Raw genomic sequence first — 22,455 nt, forward strand, 5'->3', positions numbered from 1 at the left:
TTTAAAACATTTTGTTTTGAAAATGTTGAAACAAACCAGTATGACTTTTTCAAAAGTTTCTTTTTTTGGCTAAAGCTATTCACCCAAATTCTCAAATAGTTTTGGTCAACCCAAAACTTATTTTTCAATGAATAAACTATTAGTCTCCCAGCCCCCTAAATCACCCAACTCCAATAACAGATCTAATGGCTGGAAGCTGAAGCTAGAAAAATTTAGTCTAAAAACAAGGTGCATATTTTTAGCAGTGAGTAATTAACCAGCCATTGGAACACTTTACTAACAGCTGTGGTGGATACTCAATTGCTCATTTTTTTAAAAAATCAAGACTGGATGTTTGTCTAAAAGGTATTCTCTAGTTCAAAGAGGAATTAATTCAGGGAAGTCCTGTGGCCAGTATTATACAAACAATCGAACTAGATGATCACAACAGTCCCCTGTGGGTTTATAATAACAAATCATACTTGTTAAAAAGATACATTTCATGCATGACATTTTTTGAGAGTTGAAAATGTTTTTGCAGTGCATTTAGGGTTTTACCTGTGTCTTCCCAGTATGCTGTTGACATATCCAGATGCTTTTGGAGCATGTGCCAACCTTTGCCCATTACAGCTAATAGCATGGCCATTCTTATTTTGTTTTCCTTTTTATCCAGCCACATTGAAATTTTGTTGTTTTCCCACTCTGATCTAAACAATGTCCAGTTGCTAATCACGTTCCCTTTCATGTCCATCTGCTCAGGGACAGGATTATCCTATGCAGCCATAATTATTGTTTTCATTTGTTTTGTTTATCTCTATGTGTGTTTGCAATATTCTTAGTTTCTGATTTTCATGTACCTGAAGGAACTAACTCATTTCTGACACTGTCTTTGGTGCTTGAGCATGTGACAAGGTGTACTACCTCTTTAATGGAGTTTATGGCCAAAATATTCTGGGTGCAATCAAGGAGTACTCTGAGCTACCCTGGGAATGGAGCTAGATATAAACAGGAAAAAAAACAGCTGAATGAGAGAAAAGGAATCAGAAGTCGTATTGGCTGCTATGGGTTGTAGGTCCCTGGATATTACCCTGACCAGAGCCCTAGAGATTTTATTTTTGGGGTTGTAAGTATGGTTGGTCTGATTCAAGGCTCTGAGGTAAGGATCTACTGAATAGTATTTAGTTGTTCCTTCTCTGAACTGAGGCCTCCCAGGAAGGGAGAAAGCCTGCCTGCATCAAATAATAAAAGAACCAGGACTCTGTCTGCTGGGGTTGGTTTGGAAGCCTTCTTAGAGGGTGTGATGAGGCACCACCGCCCCACACTAGCCCCAGCAGTGTCAGACCAGTAGCACTGATGGTGGAAGTCCCGCCTAGTCTGTACTAGGCATGCTCCAAGTGCTCTGGGAGTATAAAAGGAGGGAGCTCAGCTCAGTCTGGGCTGGTGGTTGCAGGGGAAGGACCTGACTGGGAAGCTCCTGTGAAGGCACTGGGGACGGAAGCCTCTCCAGGCGGGCTCGAAGCCCTACGGCGGGAGGAACCCGAGGAGGTGACTGACCCAGAGGCCTGCAGTGAACCTAGGGACTCGTGGGAGAGACCCCAACTCTCAAGCTGGTAGGAAGCAACCCGGGAGATGTAGGGGGTGATGGACTACCTTGCCCCCGGTAAGACTCAGCATGTTTTGGTAGGACCCCCCTGTTGAGCCAGTGACAGGGTCCTATGCTGTGATTAGAGCCGTAGGCCAGGACCCGGTGGAGTGGGAGAGACTCTAGCCATTAGGCTGCACCACCCTGCAATCAGGGGCGACTCTATGGACTCTGGCCATTAGGCTGCATTGCCCTGTAACCAGAGGCACAAACCCTCACAGAGGAGATGTGATTTTTGGCTAGTCTGGTTTTCGCCTTCCCCTTCCTGGATCCTGTACAGAGCATAAAGTGAGGCTTTATTCCTTCTTTCTTATCAAGCACTTTCTGACAGTAGAGTTCTCTCTGTGTGTATACATAATCTAGTATAGCTCCCCTGTTGGGAAACCATTTATTGTAACAGAAAGCATTCTGAGTCACCCAAAGTCAGTGGCCAATTTTGAAAAGAAGTGCTGAGCACCTTGCAAACTTGCACATGCATTTAGCTGACTAAGTTTAGACAACCGAGCCTGAAAATTTTGGCTTTGGGCCTTACTGCCAGCTGAGGAAAACAATGAAATCTGTCAAGTATAATCAGCAGAACAATAACACTATTGCAAGAGAATTTTCTCTCTAGTGCCTAATCTCCCTTGACTTTAGTACACAATAAAGTATCAAGTCTGCTTCCCTTCATAAATTACCTGAAACTTACTATCATGAGAAGCCTGTCACATTTAATTAAATAGAAATGCAAATCTGTTTCAAGAATAATTACTTTGAAAACACACTTAATGAGCTTGCATTATGCCTCAGATTTCACAAATTGCGTGCAGGAAGAGTACTTAGACCTACTTTCAGATATATGGCATAAAAAATCTTATGACCGTAGTTGCCATGAAGGTATGGCTGACACTTTAAAAAAACAAATATATACCAGCTTTTGTTGTAGTTTTTTTTTTAAAAGACCATATAAAAGAATCATATGGGTTGTTAACTTTTATTTTTAACAGAACGTAGTACTTGAGTACAAAAATACCAAAGTCCAGTAAATATACATTGTCTATACTTGTATAGCATAATCTGTTTTTTCTAAAACTGTACATAACATTCCCTTTTGAATGAAGATAACATAATTAATCATAGATGTGGAATAGTTGTGCCAATGTTTAGTTATGTATTTGAAAGATTCTACTGAATCGAAAGAGTCCCCTAAACTTAAAATGGGGGACACTGTTGGAATTTGTAACCTCTCTCAAACTGGAAGAAATTTAAAATTGATCTCTGCAGTGTTGAACAGTAAAATATCCTGCTACACCGTCAAAATGTTCAAATATTGTAGTTAAAGACCAACGTCTGTCCCCTTTAATAAAATAGGAACAAAGTTGGTCAGATCAAACAGTGATTTCACAGATGTTCTAAATGAAGTCTTCCTATTATTCACTCAGTTTTAACTATGAATACAACCATGGATATTCACCTCTTGGTCACCAGGTCGACTAAAACCAAAAAGTGACCTGCATGGCTGTTCATTGGCCTATGTGAACCCAGTTGCTAGTTTCACTCCCTAGTGGATCAGGGTCCTGTTCACTGCACAATTGACAGATAAGCCAAGGGCTGAATAGGCACAAACACTGACCTATCCTGTAGCATTAGTGGCTCTTTCTGGGGAGGGCTGAGGCTCCCTGGGAATTAGCAGAGCAGGGACCTGTTGCTCACATTGTAATGTCACTTCAGTCTCTGGTGCTGATAGCCCAGTAAGCATAATACAGTTTAAGAAAAAAGATCACAATACCTCCTCTTACGACTTATAGTCCTTTAGATCTCTATCAGGGAAGACACTGTGGGCCAGTGCTTTGTCAGTACAGGCACAATGGTCCTGTGGTTAGGGCAGGGCCGGATTTCAGTTAGGCACAGTAGGCATGTGCCTAGGGGTGTTCTAGGGGTGCTTAAAAGTGGGTTTGAAGTTTCATTTTTATGGAAAATACAAAGGTCAGTGGTAGGCAAAGGGGGCACTTAAGATGCTGTGCCTAGGGGTGCATAAGGTGTAAATCCGGCCCTGGGTTAGGGCACTAGCCTGGGAATTGGGAGATGTAGGTTCAGTTCCCTGCTGCACAGCAGGCCCTCTGTGTGACTGTTGGCAGGTCACCTGATCCGTGTGTGGTTTAGTTCCTCTTCTGTAAATGGGGATAGTACCACTATACTGTACGATACTATACTAATGAGGGCCATAAATATTTAGAGATGTAGCTTTATGAGCCTAGATTAGTACTTTTTTTGGCTTATTTGAGGCCAAATACAGCTTGCCTTAGTCTTCTGAGTAATCCTCTATTGAGTTTCTTTGGATTACACAGGTGAGTAAAACAAGCTGGATTTGGCCCTGTGTAATTGATTTCTCACCCAAGAGTCTAGATCAATACAAATAAATACCTGACAAAATGTGTACCAAGTAGCAAACACCAAGCCAAATAAGTGGCAAGATAAAAAATTTACATCAAATCTTGATTTGATTTTAGACTATCAGGAAAACTTCCAGCAGTGAGACCTTGTAGACCACAGAATGAGTTCTCAAAGGAATTTTCTCATCATCTAAGAAATTGAAAACCAGACTGGACACACCACTACACTGTGGGGAATGATAATCTTGCCCTTGCAAGGCAGTGGATAAATAATGACCCAAAGGGTCTTTTTAATTTCTATCTTCCATAATTTGATATTTGTGGCTTGTGTACCCCTATAGTGTCTTCTTGTGTGCATCCGTTTGTGTGTTATTCAGAGCATAGAAGCAGATGCAGTATTTTGTGGCAGTGTAAGCTTTGGCTGTTAAAGAATCATATTTCATCTTGACGTTGCTATGGCTCACTTGCTGGCTTCACCTCAGCTTGTCTTTAGAAGCCCAAAGGGTAAGACTCTCCATTAGTTAAAAGGAAATTGCAGGTATATAATTAGTATGCATTCTGTTGGCTTGGTAACCACTGAACTACTAAATTAAGTATCAGCAGAAAATGTAATTACTCAGATGTATAATGGTTACAAAGATCACTTTTCTTACCTATCAATTACAATCTTTCTCTGGCAAAACAAAAGGAATTTGCTGGCAGAAGAATACGATAATACTTACTGCCCACTCTTACAATATGTTGTTGCCAGAACTCATTTGAAATGGACATAAAGGGGGGGAAAGTGCCGTCTTTGATTGTACTTTTCTTTACTCCCCTCCAATCTGTTTGGAACCAGAATGCTAAATCCACTCCTGAACAAAATATTTATTTTGTGTTGTGTAACTAATTGCCTACTTCTGCATATTCTCATTGTTCACAAAATAGTACATTTGGCAAACATGGATGTGTTAAGTGTGCCAGGTCAATTTCAGTTAACATTGGGCTGTGTTACATTGAATTGTCTGATGTATGCCAGTGCAAGAGTTATGAGTTTTCATACTCAGGACCACATATTAGAGAGAAGCAGAAGAATTCTGCCCCCTGCTCTGGTCTCTACACATTGCTTCAGTGGCACATAGGGGACCTAGCCAGACCACCGGCTACATGGAGCCAAAGGAGCATCCCCCCCCTGTGCAAGCATTGTGTTGAGCTACTACAGGGTGACTTATGCTGTCTCCTCTGCCCCTACAAGTCATTTTTACTTTTAATCATTTTAATGTATTACTTTGATACTCCGCCAAATAGAGGTATATGAATACAGGAACATTAAACTGTCTACATTGTGTATTACAATTAATAGCCAGGAAACAAAACTCTGATGCTGGGCTATTTATTGTGCGAATGCAGGCATGACTACAAATGACTTTCAGAAACAAGCTAAATGACATTTCCAAAGTGAACTAATGCTTGTGAAAGATCCCGGAATACCAGCCTTAGTGATAGATATCTCTCTCTGTTTCCTAAATGTTGAAAATCCCACTACTTTGATGCATTACAATACTCCCATTCTTGGAATTTAGAATAGTGTTTAAAATCTTTCATTTTTAAGAAAATGGTAACTGTTTATAAATTTCCTGGGAATCTTGTTTCCATGTTTTTTGGCTGACAAGTTTAGGTAGGCTGCTCATTCCGTGTGTTTTGTCTTTTCTTGGCCTCTTGGACATCATCATTTTGAGATGAGATCTCTTTTCCTTCACTTATTCATGGAGTATTCTCATTGCCTGTTACTGCCACACTAATAATCTATCTTTATATTGTTCTAGCTTTGAAGGATAGGCATGTTTGCATCTTCACTTGTGATTCAGCATAGGCTGGTGCGACTGTCCATTTGCCTGCGGTTATGTTGTTATAGACAATTATCTCAATATTTATATATGGATAAGATTTATGAAATGAGTGCTTTGATTATTTCTTTTAATTCGGGAATGCAAGACCCCAGAGAAGTGTGGAGCTTTGTGTAAAGCCTTTATTTTACTTCAGAAACTACTGGATGTTTCACCAAATGTTTTAAATGCATATTAGAAAAGGAAAGGGTTCTTGAGAGAAATTAAAAAAAGCAATAAAACTATTTTCAAATTTGCTGACAAAGAGTAAATTTAGTTACTGAACCATTTATGATGGGGTGTGATTTACAGAATAAATAGGGGTAAAGCTTAAACCATTAGAGACTAGAAAATCAGGCTGTCCCTACTGTAGGCAATAGCATCGTACTTTGCTGAGGAAAATGAGTCTGAGTTCAAGTAGGGCTTATTGTTCCATTAAGGGGAGCTTCTGATAGGCATTCTCTGTGTTTGGAGAGTTCCTGGGATCAGTAGACATGAATATCACATGACATACATTGGTTTGTCATTTGGACCAATCCTATGAACACCAACTTTGGGGTAATTTCTCCCATACTTGTCCTTGTCTTACCTGATCAGTGTTGTCTTAGGGTTTCTCACAAAAACTGAATCAATCAAAAGATGAAATAGTCATTTTCTCTTATAAACATTATCACTCTAACCATCCTTTAGGCCTCTCTCTGCTGCACAGATGCTGTCACTAGTTTGGTCCTGGGTTTTCTGAATGAATGTGTCTGAGCATGAAGACTTGACAATGGCAGAATAGGAATAATGTTAATGCTACACTCTCCCTCCCCAAATTATTGTACAGCTCTCAGTGCTTTGACAAAGTAAAACAAATTTTATACAGTAAGCACAATAGACATAAAAAGCAGAATATAATATAAATGGCAGCAAGGGATTATAAGTATTGGATTAACAGTGGTCATTCTAAAAACAACTCTGGAGAAGAAAAAGGCTAATGGAAGAGGACAGGAGGCTTGCAAGCTGGTAAGTCTTCTAGATCAATAGGGCTAACAGTATTCTGGTAAAAAAAAACAGGAGTACTTGTGGCACCTTAAAGACTAACAAATTTATTTAAGCATGAGCTTTCGTGAGCTAAAGCTCACTTCAGTCTTTAAGGTGCCACAAGTACTCCTGTTTTTTTTTGCGGATACAGACTAACATGGCTGCTACTCTGAAACCTGTCAAAGTATTCTGGTAGTCTGTCCAGGATGTATAAACCCCTACTGTTTTGGTTTATTGGATCTTTCCGGCATAAATCTTGGAACCCAAATTGGTTTGTCTCAACTGCAGAGACTCTAGAGCTAATGCAGTCATATAATGTACTATGGCTTTGGAGGTACCTTTCCTAGGTAATTAGGGATGCATTAACTTGATAAAGGCTCAGTCATTGGATACATTTACATAAAATTGAGAACTAAGCCTTAAGAGCTAGCGTGCAACTAATTACTGTGCACTTTCTGATAAAATATTGTTCTATCTTTACATAGGACAACAACTGTGTACAACACTGATACTGACTTCAGCATTTCCAAATTTATTTTTTTTTCACATCCAGGGTGGGGAGACTATAGGTAATTTGCTGTCTCATAACTAACCTGAGCACTTGAATAAGTGAGCAGAACATTAAAAAACAACAACAAAAAAACCCACAGGTGGTCATTTCAACAGGACTTTCTACCAAGATGTTTTCTTGTATAACAAATACTGTTAAAAAGAGTATCTTGAGCACAACAGCCAATAAACCTTCCAGCAAAGGGCAGCACAAATTTGAAGCCAGAACAACTGTTACATTACACTGCCAACAGGCACTGATCAAGCTTCAGAGTTTGCACTAATTGTTTTGGCATCCAAGTTTCTCCTGCCACCCTGCAAGCTCTCCCATTGCTAACGTGTGCTCAGTAGTTTGTGCAAATTGCAAGCAGGTCATGACAGAAACAAAAGGCTTCATCAGAGCAAAATGTCCCTTTTTAAAAACTGTTCTCCATAGGGTGCCATAGGGCCATTGCATAGGATGAAAGTGTGTGCCTGATAACTAGTGTAAGCAGGAGAATGGTCCTGCTATTGTGGGGAACTTTCTTGGCTTATACACTACCCCGGTGAAGTGGGCTAGCGAAAGGATGTGAGTCCCTGCTCCCACTTCCTTTATCCAGAGGCCTCCCTGACCTCAAGGGCTCCCCTTCCACTCTCCTGCATGGACCAAACCCAAACAAGGCTGGGCCCAGGATTCCTGGGGGGGGCTTGACCCCCAACCTTGTAGTGGTCACTTAGGTCAGGGGCTAGGGTGTCTCCACTCCAGGGTGCTCTCGATGCACCGGATGCTTCCCTGACCCACTGATCATTGCATACAATCTAAAGCCAATACAATTTATTAAACAGCAATCAATAATAAAAAAAAAAGGAAAAAATGAGAGGTTAAAGGAAAACCCGTCACCCCGCTCTGTGGCACGGGGACATCACAAACGGCATCTCGGGAATGTCAGGAAAGTAGTGTATAAGCACACTACAAGGTTGTGCTCCTCACAAGTCCCAGGACACTTCTCAGGCCCTGGCTGTGCTGCAGGGAGGCTGTGGGTTGGACACGTGTTCTGGCAATGGCCACACGCTCTCAGGCTCTAGGTGGCAGGACCCTTCTTCCCAGCGTCGCCCTCGCCCTGTCAGGGTTACGATCCCCCTCCAAGTCTGGCCTGCAGGGCCTCTTGCTGGGAGTGTCTCCTTGCACTGGGCCTGCTGGCCAGGGTCCCCCTCACTCTCCACAGCTGCTCACCACACCTGCCTCCCAACTGCTCCAGGCCCAGCTCCATCACTCTACCTCAGCACGGCTGCTGCTGCTGCTCTGCCTCCCGCTCCCTGGGCTGCTTCTCTGGCTGTGTGGCTGCAGCCCTGCTCCCAGCACAGGATCTGCTCTCCTTAGGCTGTGTCTCTGGCTGGCCCAGCCCTGCTCCCAGCACAGGATCTGCTCTCCATGGGCTGTGTCTCTGGCTGGCCCAGCCCTGCTCCCAGCACAGGATCTGCTCTCCATGGGCTGCTTTTCTGGCCCCTCTGGATCTGGCACGGCTCTGCTCCCCAGCTCAGCTTGGGCCCCTGCTTTCTCCTCAGCTTGGCCCCACTCTGTCTGCCCCAGGCAATTCCAGCGCACACAGAGGGCAGGACCCAGCCACCCTGGCTTCCTGACTCCTTGGGTTTGCATGTGGTAGAACAAGTGGCGGAAAACCTCAGATGGTTCAAGGGCTTAGTTTGATCAGAGAGAGACCCACACCACAACATTTAGATACTGCTCTCTAGTAGTTTTAAAGGGGTGGGATCTGGTGTTCTGCTTCAATCTCATCTCTTTAGAAGAACTTGAAATGAGGATCCATAGTCACATCTGAACGCTTAGGTGGGTTTGGGTTCTGGTTTGGGCCCATTTCCAATTCTGATAAGTTTTCTAAAGCTGGAAGCTTATTTGAACCCTAGAAATGAGGCTACAAAGCTCATGAGAACAGACTTTTTTTTTTTTTTGTAATTTCTAAGTGAGGGGGAGTTTGCAGGATGGAGGCCTTAGTGTGGTGTTATAATATGTATATTTAAATAGTTTTGTAATCTCTCTAATTCCCTTTCTCAAAACACTAAAAGCCATTTCTCTTCATTGAGGCCAACACAACAAAGTTGGAGTTCATAGGCCTGGTCATATAGAGATATGATGAGCACTGAAACATTAGGAACATTTTCAAAGAGTGTAAGAGTCAAAGGCTAAACATTGAGAACATTTTACAGAGACAGGAAGATTTTGAAACACAACTCTAAAAATTCCTTTTATATTTTTTCCTCACACTTCCCAAAAAAATCCTGCCCTTGGATAATGTTGCATCTAACATTGTAGAGGGACTCTTTCAATATTATCAGCATCAAGAAATCAAAAATCATTAATCAAATCCCCCAAATCATGATTGTTAACAATCTTGTGATTTTTTGGGGGGCCAAAGATTACATTTTGTTTTTTGGTCTGTTTTAATGTTTGAACTCCTCCTGCCCATCTGCAGGGTGTGTGTGTATAGAACAATTAGTGTTGCCCACTCGCTGCAATGTATTACGTGATTTCAGCCCCCCCACTGCATGAGCTCTCGCCTCCACATTTGCCCTGCTCCTGACCAGCAATTAATTCTCCCTGCCAACCTCCAGCTCAATCTTGTTCCTCAGTCTCCCCATCAGTTCCACCCCTCGTCTCACTTCTGCTCCTCTTGGGGACCTTCACCCTCCTCTCCCATGCCTGTGGGGGAGAGGGAAGGGTTGCAGTGGGAATCTCCTCTCAGTGCTGGGGAGGGGCAGCTGCAGGGCTCTTCACACACACCCCCCCCCGCCCCTTCCCAAGCCAGGTGTTGTGAGGAGGCAGGGAAAAGGGAGTGGAGCTACCCTGAGCTGCTGGGCTCTTCCAGCCCCCCCTTACCCCAATGAGAATTTCTTTGGATAGCTGAGGGGATGGGAAGCCGGAGAGAGAAAGCTCTTCCCATAGAAGCTCTGATTGGTTGCTCAACCTCTGGAGGCAGGCAGATGGGGCAGGCAGACAATCAGAGGGAGTTTCCCCTTCTAGTCAGGGTTCAAATTCATCATGAAACTGGCTTGAACTCAGCCAGAATCCCATTACTAGGGAAAAATATGAGAACTGGCAATACTACTGGTGGGTTTTTTTGTTTTTTTTTGTTTTTAAAACATCAGGCTTCTAACAGCCAACTTCAGCCTTAACTGTGGAGCAGCTACTGCCAATCCATAATAAGCATCAGTGTTTAAATCACTATCACTTTCTCTGTCTACTTTGGAAATGTCTGATTAGATCTCAGAGTTTAGTTGTGTGTTTCATTGCAGGACTCAAAAAGGTATATGGCCATGGGATTGCAAAACTCTTTATTTTCTTTCCAAAGCATCATGACATTGGGAAGAAGACCAGATTTCATTTTAAGAAACTTAAGAAAACAGTCCTTTTAAATTATACATTGAATTAGCTTCTGATTAATCTTTGACCTATAAGGCATAAAGGAAATCTCCAGCTGCTGTTGAGATGAGTTTCCAATTAAAACATGGAGGAAAGTGGCTTGGAAAATGTCAGTTTTGTGGACTATTTTTTAATGTAAGTTTCTATACTAAGCCAAAACCTAAAAGTATAAACCATTACAAAAAAAACCCCAAAACAAAAGTATTCTATTCAAAATTGGCCTTTAGATTGTTTTCCCATGCACTCACATTCAAAGAACAAATACTTTACTGTAAGTTATTTATTTGTATTATGATACCACCTGCATCCCTAGCTGCAGGACCCCATTGTGTTAGGTGATGTACAAACCCATAGTAAGAGACAGTGTCTGCCCTGAACAGCTTACAATGAAAATGGAGGGAATGGAAAATAAAGGCACAGAGAGGCAAAATGACTAGCACAAGGTCACAAAGCATGTCAGGGGCAGAGCTGGGAAAATGTCTGAGTCTAAGTCCTGAGCAGCACCATGGGACCACACAGACTCACAAATGAGGTGTTCAACCTGATTTGAAATGTCCTCAGCAAAACAAGCCATAAATATTCATGAAACAACACGCATCAGGTAATGGCAATAAAAATGTTGGGTCAGATCCTACCATCAGTTATAGCCACGAAACCTCATTGACTTCAGGGAGAGGCTGCTAGGGTGCAGCAGAATGCAGACTTGGACATACGCACAGAAATGGCAGTTCAAGCTGTCTCTGCATTATATCTACTACTCTTTAATTTGTTGACACTTTGAGATACCAAGATCAGAATATGCTTTTACTCTCACCCCAGACAGGAATTTGATAATAAAATAGAGATGGTTCCCACCTAGCTGCCTCCTGGTATCTTCTCTTTTATGTCTTAAGACCCCTCAGCTATATGGGTCAACTCTTTTTATTGTAACCAGGTCAGATGACCCAATCTGACATTTTATAAAACGTGATCCCATTAATTTCAAACAATAGTGTAGACACTCCCATTGACCTCAACATGCTTTGGCGCGGGCCCAGAGTAAATTGAAGATCTATTTAAAATACATTTTCTCTGCCCAGACATCACAGAAAGAATACCGGGGGGGGGGAGGGGAAACCTGTGCACAGCCAGATTCTAAATTAAGTCAGTTTTTCCACTTGGGGGACAGGCTTTGCTCCACCTCATGGAATAGCTAAGTTTTCCATAGGGTCAGAGTGGGGACTCCCTAATAAAGTCTGCAGGGGAATTAAGTAACTCAGTAAATCCAGCCACACTCCCTTTTTGGGAGGATTCCCTGCACTGAGGGCTCGTAATACTGTAATTTTCTCTTCTTGGATTGCTCAAGAATACAGTGTTAACTCTTTCACTGACAGCCAGTGGTTGTGTTTATCTATAGAACTATTAGAAAAAACGTATGCCTTCTTATACTTAAAGAAAAGAGAAAAGTCAAAGTCAGACAAGACAGTGCTTTCTACTAGGCAAAGACTTGGCCAGAAAAAAAAACCTTGCACCATGCTCCAAGATCTAACAAACCTGGGTTCTAATGGACCCCAGAGGGAACAAGATTCATAATGATGGACCTTCCACTGAGAATGTCCTGCCTCCATGCAAGAAGTGCATTCTTTAGGTTTTAAGACCATTAGATCAGAGGTTCCCAAACTTTTGTTATTATGTACCCCCTTCTAGATCTACCATCTGCCTGCGTACCCCTACTCTTCTCATCGCTATTCTTAATGCTACCTGTCTAGCCATCTGTCCATATTTCACTGTTACATACAGATATAGTTACAGTATGACATAGACAACCGAAAAAAAACCCTGATTAAGTTCTGAGCTCAGTTAGACTGGACAGTTGCTGGGCAACTGAACCCGTGCTGTCATTGGAGGTACGGGCTCTGTACGTCAGTGTTTCTGCGAATCTGTGTTCTCACTGGTACATCTTGAAGTAAATTAAACTACCGTATTTTATATAACAAATTCCCACACAGTTTTAAAGCTTTGTCTCAGTAGCCTATTATGAAAATGAAGTAAATAAAATAATTAATAAATTCACCATTATGCAATTTCTCCCTCACACACCCCAGAGATGTCCCCAAAGAGAACTCATACCACAGTTTGGGAACCCCTATGTTAGATCATCTGTGCTAACCTCCTGCATAACATAGAATTTCATCCAGTTACTCCTGTATTTAGTCCAATACTTGTTTTGACTAAAGCAGAAGTACCTTACCTTATATGATAGCACATGATAGAGGCAGGCAGTTTCAAAGATAGCCTAGTCCTTACCCCTATAGTTTTACAGATTCAAATTAAAACCATGAATTATAGCCAGAAGTAAAGAAAAGCCAGCACTGTCCCAGGAGAAAAGATGTGACTGGATTACCTCAATAGTCTGAACTCATGAACTGGGCTCCTGCATTCCCCAGTAATTGAAGCTTCTTAGTAGAATTGAATTGGCCTGGTTTTGGTGGTGGTTTTTTGTTGTTTCTTTGGGTTGAGTTTGGGTTTTTTGTGTTTTTTTTTTTTGGTTGAAAACATTAAAATAGGTTTAAAAAGATGTGGAACACTGACATGACCTGTATCAGCTCATTGGCTGAGAGAGCAAATGTGACCTTTAGGTGTATAAACAGAGGAGTATTGAGTACAAGTAGGGAGGTGATATTGCTGCTCTGTATGGCATTAGGGAGATAATTACTGAAATACTGTGTCCAGTTTTAGTGTCTCCACCTAAAAAAGTGGTTGGCAAATTTGAAAAGATTCACAAAAGTGCTACAAGAGAGATCAGGTAAACCTGCCTTACTAAAGAAACTCAGTGTATTTAATTTATTAAAGAGAAGATTAAGAGGTGACTTGATCATGGTCTATAAGTACTTGCATTGGATGAAGATTTCTGGTAGCAGAGGGCTCTTTAATTTAGCAGACAAAGGCATAACAAGATTTAAAGCCTGGAAGCTGAAGGTAGACAAATTCAGACTAGAATCCATCACTTGAAGTCTTTAAATCAAGAATAGATTTCTTTCTTAACTTCTACTTGAGCTAGAGCATGTCTTTAAGGGTTTGATGTAGGAATTGCTTTGTCACATTCCATGGCCTTTATTACGCAGGAGGTCAGAACACATTATCATAAGGGGTCCCTTCTGGCCTTAAAATCTCTGTATGAAAAGGACTCCCAGATTGCAAAGTTCTCTGGCAAATGGTGGACATGTTCTATCAACAGCATAGCCACAGCCCCTATCAAGTTATTTTCCCCAATATATTCGCAACCAACTTATATTAATATGGCCTTAGGCACTGCATTCTCAAATCTCATCCAGGCACTGGAAAAGCAAGAAAGGTGCACTGCCTGGATCAGATGAGAGTTTTGTAGATCCTGCTTTTGTCAGCTGGTGATATTGATGTGTCACTAATGAAACTACAGTAGAACCTTAAAGTTATGAACACCAGAGTATGAACTGACCACTGAGCAGTCAACCACACATCTCATTTGGAGCTGGAGGTATACAATCAGGCAGCAGCAGAGACTAAATAAATAAAAATACAGTACAGTACTGTGGTTAAACATAAACTACTAAAAATAAAGAGAAAGTTAAAGTTTTGACAAGGTAAGAAAACAGTTTCTGTGATTGTTTCATTTAAATTAAGATGGTTAAAAGTAGCATTTTTCTTCTGCATAGTAAAGTTTCAAACCTGTATTAAGTCAGTGTTCAGTTGTAAACTTTTGAAAGAACAACCATAATGTTTTGTTTAGAGTTATGAACATTTCAGAGTTACAAATGGCCTCCATTCCTGAGATGTCCGTAACTCTGAGGTTCTCCTATAATGGTATTGCACACCAAAACACCTCATAATCTCCCCATGCAGTTCTCCTCAGCCCCAGCTCCACTTTGCCTTAGTCACCCCAGCTTGAGGAGACAGCTCCTTTCTCCCTGCCAGGAGTCAATAAGGAGAAGACATATCCCTTGCTCACTGTTTAAATAATCCCTCCTTCCTGAGTTTACTCCCACTTCTACATCTTGCTCATCTCAACATTTCTTTGTGTCCACAGTCTGCAACTCTGCTAACCCCCACCCCCAAACCAAATCAAACCTCCCACATTTTTCTCCCATCACAGCTTTGTCAGTCTCTTGGAGTCATCAGCCTTCTCAGACATAGCTCATTAGAGAAGGAGGAAATTGTCTTCCTACAATTTACCCCAGCTGGGATGTTACTGACATCTTCTATGACTCTCATCACAGCATAATTCCTAGCCCCTCACTGCAGTCAGTAAGTGGATACAGGCACAGAGAACCTAAACCTGATATAAGAGAACTATTCAAGATGTTTTGTTTTTCTTTTAAGAAACAACCTCCAGTATATGAGCTTGCTATTAATTTGGGGATAAGATCTGCCATTTGCTGCAGCCAAACTAAACAACTATTAGGTAAAATTGCCAAAGATGGAAATTGAAGGTTGTTATGCAGGGAACTGATACGTAACAATATATACTAATTATAGATATTCTTTTGTCCTTTAACTCTATGCAGTGTCTTTGAGTCAAAGGCCCTTTTAAAAAATGATCTGGATGGAAAAGGAGGTAAACAGGGAGGTGGCAAAATTTGCAGATGATACAAAATTACTCAAGAGAGTTACGTCCAAAGGTGAAGAGTTGCAAGGAATCTCACTAAACTAGGTGACTGGATAACAAAATGGCAGATGACATTCAATGTTGAGAAGAGAAGTGCAAAATAATGCACACTGGAAAAATAATCCCAATTATACATACAAAGTGATGGGGTCTAAATTAGCTATTACCACTCAAGAAAGAGATCTTGTAGTCATTGTGGATAGTTCTCTGAAAACATCTGCTCAATATGCAGTGGCAGTCAATAAAGCTAATGTTAGAAACCACTAGGAAAGGGAAAGGGATAATAAAAGAGAAAATATCACAATGCCACTATATAAACTCCATGGTAGGCCCACAACTTGAATACTGCATGCAATTCTAGTCACTCCATCTCAAACAAGATATATTAGAATTGGAAAAAGTACAGAGAAGGGCAACACAAATAATTAATGTATGGAACAGCTTCCATATGAGGAGGGATTAAGCTGGGACTGTTCAGTTTAGAAAAGAGAGGACAAAGGAGGGATATGAAGGAGGTCTATAAGATCATGAGTGGTGTGCAGAAAGGGCAGAAAGAAATGTTATTTACCCTTACACAAAACCCAGGGGTCACCCAAGGAAATTATTAGGCAGCAGGTTTACAACAAACATAATGAGCAGTCAACCTGTGAAACTCATTACCATGGAATGTTGTGAAGGCCGAAAGTGTAGCTGGGTTAAAAAAGGAATTAGATAAATTTAGGGAGGATAGATCCATCAATGGCTATTAGCCCAGATGGTCAGGGACTCAATTCCATGTTTTGGGTGTCCCTAAATCTCTGACTGCCAGAAGTTGGGACTGGATGACAGAGGATGGCTCACTTCTTAATTTGCCCTGTTCTGTTCATTCCCTTTTAAGTATCTGACATTGGCCACTATCAGACAGGATACTTGGCTAGATGGACCATTGGTCTGACCAAGTATGGCTGTTCTTATGTTCTTAATTCTGCTTGCAAGAGGTGCTATTTTAGGCCCTGATACTGGGAGGGGCTGGGAATTAAGAGTGCGCAAACCTCACAAACTTGGTCCCTTAATCAGTGGTTCCTCAGTGGCCCTAGTCACCCCTGTGCAGTGGGTATTATCCCCTTTTACAGAAAAGTAAACTAAGACTGGCAGAGGCTGAGCATCTTCCAAAAAACAATGAGTAAGTAGCTGAGCCAGGGGTAGAACCCAGCCACGCTGACTCCCAGCATCCTGCTCTAGAGCCTGACGGAAAGGTTTCCCCTGACTTCTGTGATTTCTAACTGCCTGCCTCTCCCCCCTCAGCCCCGCTTAAGGTTTTTAGAAAGCTAACATCAGTGTGGTTTCCAGACCTTGAGAGAATACAACCTGTATGGGGGCTGTGAACACATAATTTCTAGCCTTTCTTCACCCTGTTTGATACTATGTCTGTGCTTTGTTCCAGCATAGCCCATGGCAGTGGGCTGGGCAGATAAGACTTCACTGAAATCAAGAACACACACATGGACACAAAGAAAGCAGTCAAAATGCTCATGCAGCAAAAGGATTTTGTTCACTGTTTAAATGAAAGTGTTTGGAATTCTCTGTAGCCCCCTGTATCTGTTTTTATATCCATGATGACTGGCTTTTTTTAAATCTGAGCATTTGAATCAAAAGGCACTTTAATCCAGCCAGCTCATCACTCGTTTTTTCAGTAATTTTAGGATGCAATTCAGTAAGGATTTCTTACTGCATCTCGATAGATTATTACAACTGTCTGTTCCTGTCTTTGCTCCTAAGGATCAAGGGAAAAACCTATGTACTTGAAAAATCCATTGACTACAGGAAAGGGGAGAAAAAAGTCCTTCCTGTGAAAAGACAACTGAAATGGAACAGCAAAGCATTACAAATCATTTTGTGTTTAACATATGTTAGGTTTCTCCTTATCACACCAGCCAGCATTTGATCGGAGAGGTGGCACTGAATGTGTGGCGTCTGAATGTCAGCATCCCAGGCTAGGAAAGAAGAGCACGACTTTTGACATCGTCTTGTATATTTGCAGGTGTCTGCGTTCCTTAAAGAAAGGGAAAAGGAACTTTGAGTTCAGTGTCTCATTGGGGCCCAGGTAAATAAAAAAAAGATTAGCAGCTTTTGGCTGACCTGAATTATGAGAGCCTGGATCAGAGCTGTACTCTATTGCCCAAGTGTCAGTAGGGAAGTATGAAATGTGAGATCAGTTAATATGGATTTTAATGTACATTTTTCTCTATCTACATGATTAATACAGTGGCGTTCTCAATTATTCATCTTTCATTTTGAGCTCTCTATCCAATCCAGACTCATAAAGCAGAGAATTACCCAAGTGAGAATTACCCAAGTGTGCATAGACTTGATAGAATTCGATTTTTATTTCTTTACCATAGAATGTTGTGAATTTGGATAATATCAGTGTATGTTTAAGCATTTTACATTGTCACAGTTGTGGGAAGCTATGGGTGTGTATGTGTCAGACAATAGTGATTTAATCACAGTAGATGTTGAGATTCAAAAAGTGAAATCTTTAACCATTAAAACACAAATTGTCAACATCACATGTCAAAATATACAAAATAAGGATCCTTAAATCTAACTCTAGTAAGTTTTCAAGCAGCATTTTTTTCTTACTTTGCCTAGCTGTACATTTCAATTATTGATAGAAATATTTTTAACAATGTAAAACAAGCAGTTAGGGACCTAACTCCTACGAAGTCAATGGAACCCTGCTCATTGACTTTAGTGGAAGAAGGATCAGGCTCTCAAGTTGCTTTTGAAAATTATAGCTGAGATTTTGTTTGACTCAGTTTTGAGTGCCTGATTGGAAATGCGTTAAAGGAGCTTGGTTTTTAAAGAGTGGAGGCATCGGGCCTTTAAGGTGTCTCAAGTTGGGCACCTCAAATCACTTGTCACTTAGGCAAGTCTTAGCCTACAGCTTTCTCTAATGTTTGCAATTCACACAGGGACAAATCCTGAAGTAGTTATTTTTTCACTCAGGCAAAACTTCAATTAGTGTTTTGCCCAAGTACAGACTTCAGGGAAGTGATGCACTTAAAGAAATGTCTTGTGCAAATTTCTCATAATTTTGCTCACATTTCACTTGTTCCTGTGAGGGTTGTAGCATATATTTGATATGGATTTGATTTTTAATTTGGGGAGTTAGTAGCCTAACCTACAAATATTTTTTCTGAATAGTAATCAGTGGAAAAAGTGTCTTGAGATCCAGAATATTGCATGTGTGCAGGCAGTAATAAACAATATTTTCATATAAAAACATTTAGCTGAACAAAATAGAGAAGTTTTTTTTCAAGTGATGGTCTATTGCATAGGCAGGAAAGATAGGTTTATACCATTTTACTCTGTGGTTTGGTTTAGCAGCAAGTCTAAACTTAAATGCTTCTTAAATGCTGCATGCAAACTACTGTAATAGGAGGAAAGTAACTGCTGATGGAAATGTTTCTTGAGAAGTTCAGTCTGGCATGTGTATGTGTGTACTCATATGCAAACATGCGCAACTCTTTGCTAAAGTTATTGAAAGGTTAGTCTACAATGATGAGTATGAATATAGCCATATTTTCAAAGCAGCTTCAATCTGGCATCTGTGTATGCCTACAAATCCTATATATATATATATATATATATATATATATATAAAATGCAAATTATTATGCACAGAAAATTGTGCAAATATAAAGACTTGTCCCTCTATATCTCTTATTTTGATATAAGATCAAGCCACATAATTCAGATCAGTGTTTGGACCTAAGTTTTTGGTTGTCTATTTACATATTTGGGGCCATCTACAAAATTCACATCTGGATTATGAACACTGCAAAGTTTAGGAGTGTGAGATAAAAGGATTTGTTTGAGCATACCTCCAAGTACAACAAAATTCTAAATATTTCAAAATATATCACCTTCTAAAGAATTGTTTAAGTTAAATTATCTCAGAGGAAAAAAACCCCTTGCTTGTTTCCAATAGGCCTTAATTATAAATGGGTTTTCTCTGTGACTTGATTTGATAAGATTTATGCTAAGCAGGTTTAGCAAAATCAAAGGTCTAATCAGTGAATTGGAAGCTGTCAGGGTCTGTAACTGGCAGCTCAACCAAATGAATCTTAAAATCTGCAAAAAGGAAAGAATGAAATTGAGGCTCTGCTTGGTGGAATAGATTTACATTCTAAAAACACAGTGAAATATTTTCAGACTGACCATTTGGAAATGCCTATTTTCATCAGACACTTATATTATTTTGTTTGTATTACTTATCCATATTTTTTCTCTCAGTGAAATGCTCAGGAGTAAGGCCCTCAGCTGTTTCTGATCAGTACTTCTGATGCCCTAATGAGCCAGCTAGGCTACCTGATGGACTGTCCTGGCTGATTGGCTAAAGAAGCCAGCAGGCCAGTTTTTAAACCTAGCAGCAGTAGTAGCTAGCTGGCTGATCACTGCATATGCTCATGTACTCTATCCCCCTGTGCTCCTCTCCAAGCCATCCTTCTGCTTTGCTCCTCCACTGCTTCAGCCTAGATCCTGCCCTGCACCCAGTCTTGATCACATCTTGTTCCTGACTCAGAAGCAGCCCTGCTCCTGTCTTTCCTGACTCTGGTTCTGATCCTCAGCTCTGCCCTAGGATCTGCCTCAACCCTTGGCTCTAGCTAGGGTAACCAGACAGCAAGTGTAAAAAATTGGGACGGGGTGGCGGTAATAGGAGCCTATACAAGAAAAAGCCCCCAAAATTGGGACTGTCCCTATAAAATCAGGACATTGGGTCACCCTAGCTCTGGCATTCAGACTTTGACTTGGGTTCTGACCCTCAGCTCTGAGTTGTGATCCTGACTCCTGCTCTGACCACTAGACCTGACTTCCTTCAACTGGTCTGCTGACAGAAACTAGCTCATGACAACCACCTATCTAACCAGATCTGTGCACACAGGAAATAGAATGAGAATAACCTGTCAGAAGTACTTCAAAATGTTAAGCTCCAACACTGATTCAGGTCCACTGAGAGACCCAAGCTAGATTATCTGTGTCAAATTTACAAGTCAAATTTCTTATGCATTTGCACAGATTTAAATATATTTTCTGGCCTTCCTTAAATGTTAGAATCACAGCATCAAGTGGTTTTTAAGAATGCAGTGAATGCCACTGCATGTAGAGTATACTTCTGGATGCTCGAAACAAAATCTCTACTGTTAAACATCTAGGCAGGATTAAATGACTTTATTAACTGAATTCATCTATATTAATGTTTAATATTTGTATCTAATGGCATGTTATGTCTTACTCCCTGTAACATGTCATAGGAGGACTTTCTGTCATGAGAGTTGTGGCATAGTGCCATCTTGTGGACATGGCAAGTATCTAACAGGAAGTAGAGAGGGAGGAGGAAGAAGGGTAGAGAGAACCAGGGCCAGTGAAAGGATGTTTCACATCCTAGGCGAAACTTCCACCTTGCGCCCTCCCCCATCCCCGAGCACCTGCCCTGCGCGCCCCCCCCCCCCGCGGCAGCTCCTCACCATCTGCCCTGTGGCACCCCGGCAGCTCCTCACCCTCTGCTCTGAGGCACCTCCCCGCCCCAGCTCACCCGTGCTCCGCCTCCATCCCTTCACTTCTCCTGCCTCCTAGGCTTGCGGTGCCTAAGCTGATTGGCACCGCAAGCCTGGGAGGCAGGAGAATTGAAGCAGCCATGGTGTGCTCCGGGAGGAGGCAGGGCAGAGGTGAGCTGGGGCAGGGAGTTCCCCTGTGTGCCGCCCCCCCCCCGTACTTGCTGCAGGCGGCGCTCCCCTGCCCCAGCTCCCTCCACCTAAATGCCGGTGGCGACTGGGGCGGCTGAAGATCCAGCCGCCACAGTCACTGCCAAAGAAAATGCCACCCCCCACCCAAATCCTAGGCGGTTGCCTAAATGGTTGCACCGGCCCTGGAGATAACATAGGGTGAAATCCTGGTCTCCTTGAAATGAATGGCAAAACTCCCTTTAATTTCAGTAGAGTTACACATCAAGTAAAGTAAACACTGAATCCAGTGATATTGCTTTAAGCATCATCGGTTTCTTCCAGGTTATTTCTCTTTCTTTGAAGGTGATGAGGAAAGGTTATATGCAATTCATTCAGCCACCACTATGTTCCTTTCTTGCTCCCTCCTTAGTGGTTTAATGAAAACTCTCCCAACAGTGGGGTTACATCTTCTGTGCTGTGCCTCACTGGTATTTTAGGTGTCTGACATTTGATCTCTTACCAGCCAAAATGCTGGAGGGGACAAATGTTCAATTTATACAATGTTGCCAGTCTGTAAGTACCACCTGACACACCTACAAAATTGATTCTTGAGAAACCACTTACTACCTTCCATAACACTTGGTAGTATTTCAGATCTGAGTTAAGCAGGTAGATTGAGGAAAGCCAAAGCAATAAAGTGTCTTAATTTCAAGATTGCTCTGGGTTTTCACTTCCATATTCTATAGGTACTTGTGCAGCCTCAATCTTCCTTCACCTTCATCCCAGGAGGAAAAAAAGAAATGTACTAATTGCATTCTCAACGAGGAGTCTTGTGGCACCTTAAAGACTAACAAATTTATTAGCGCATAAGCTTTTGTGGCCTATGACCCACTTTTTGTAGCGCAAGAAGTAATTTCCCATCAACTGAGTATGGGCCATCCACCCTGATGGAATTGGCATTGTTAGCACTACAAAAAGTAATGTTTACTCTGACATCCCAACCTTCTTGTCAACTGTTGGGAATGGAACACATCCACCCTGATTGAATCATTGACCCCCCCCACACTTGGCAAGGCAACTCCCATCTTTTCATGTGCTGTATATTTATGCCTGCCTACTGTAGTTTTCATTCCATACATCTGAAAATGGGTCATAGCCCACGAAAGCTTATGCTCTAATAAATTTGTTAGTTTTTAAGGTGCCACAAGACTCCTCGTTGTTTTTGCTGAAAAAGACTAACATGGCTACCCCTCTGAAATTAATTGCATTCTGTAA

At 41.5% G+C, this 22,455-nt stretch overlaps 1 long non-coding RNA gene across 1 annotated transcript; it reads left to right on the plus strand.

Moving 5' to 3' along the window:
• Positions 1-1,429: 1,429 nt before the first annotated feature.
• Positions 1,430-17,732, plus strand: LOC120397989. Its single transcript, XR_005594121.1, has 2 exons — positions 1,430-1,589; positions 16,896-17,732. It is a non-coding gene; the product is annotated as an uncharacterized LOC120397989 (long non-coding RNA).
• The last annotated feature ends 4,723 nt before the right edge of the window (positions 17,733-22,455 follow it).

The sequence above is a fragment of the Mauremys reevesii genome, linkage group 1 (assembly GCF_016161935.1).
Source record: "Mauremys reevesii isolate NIE-2019 linkage group 1, ASM1616193v1, whole genome shotgun sequence".
Taxonomy (NCBI): Eukaryota; Metazoa; Chordata; order Testudines; family Geoemydidae; genus Mauremys; species Mauremys reevesii.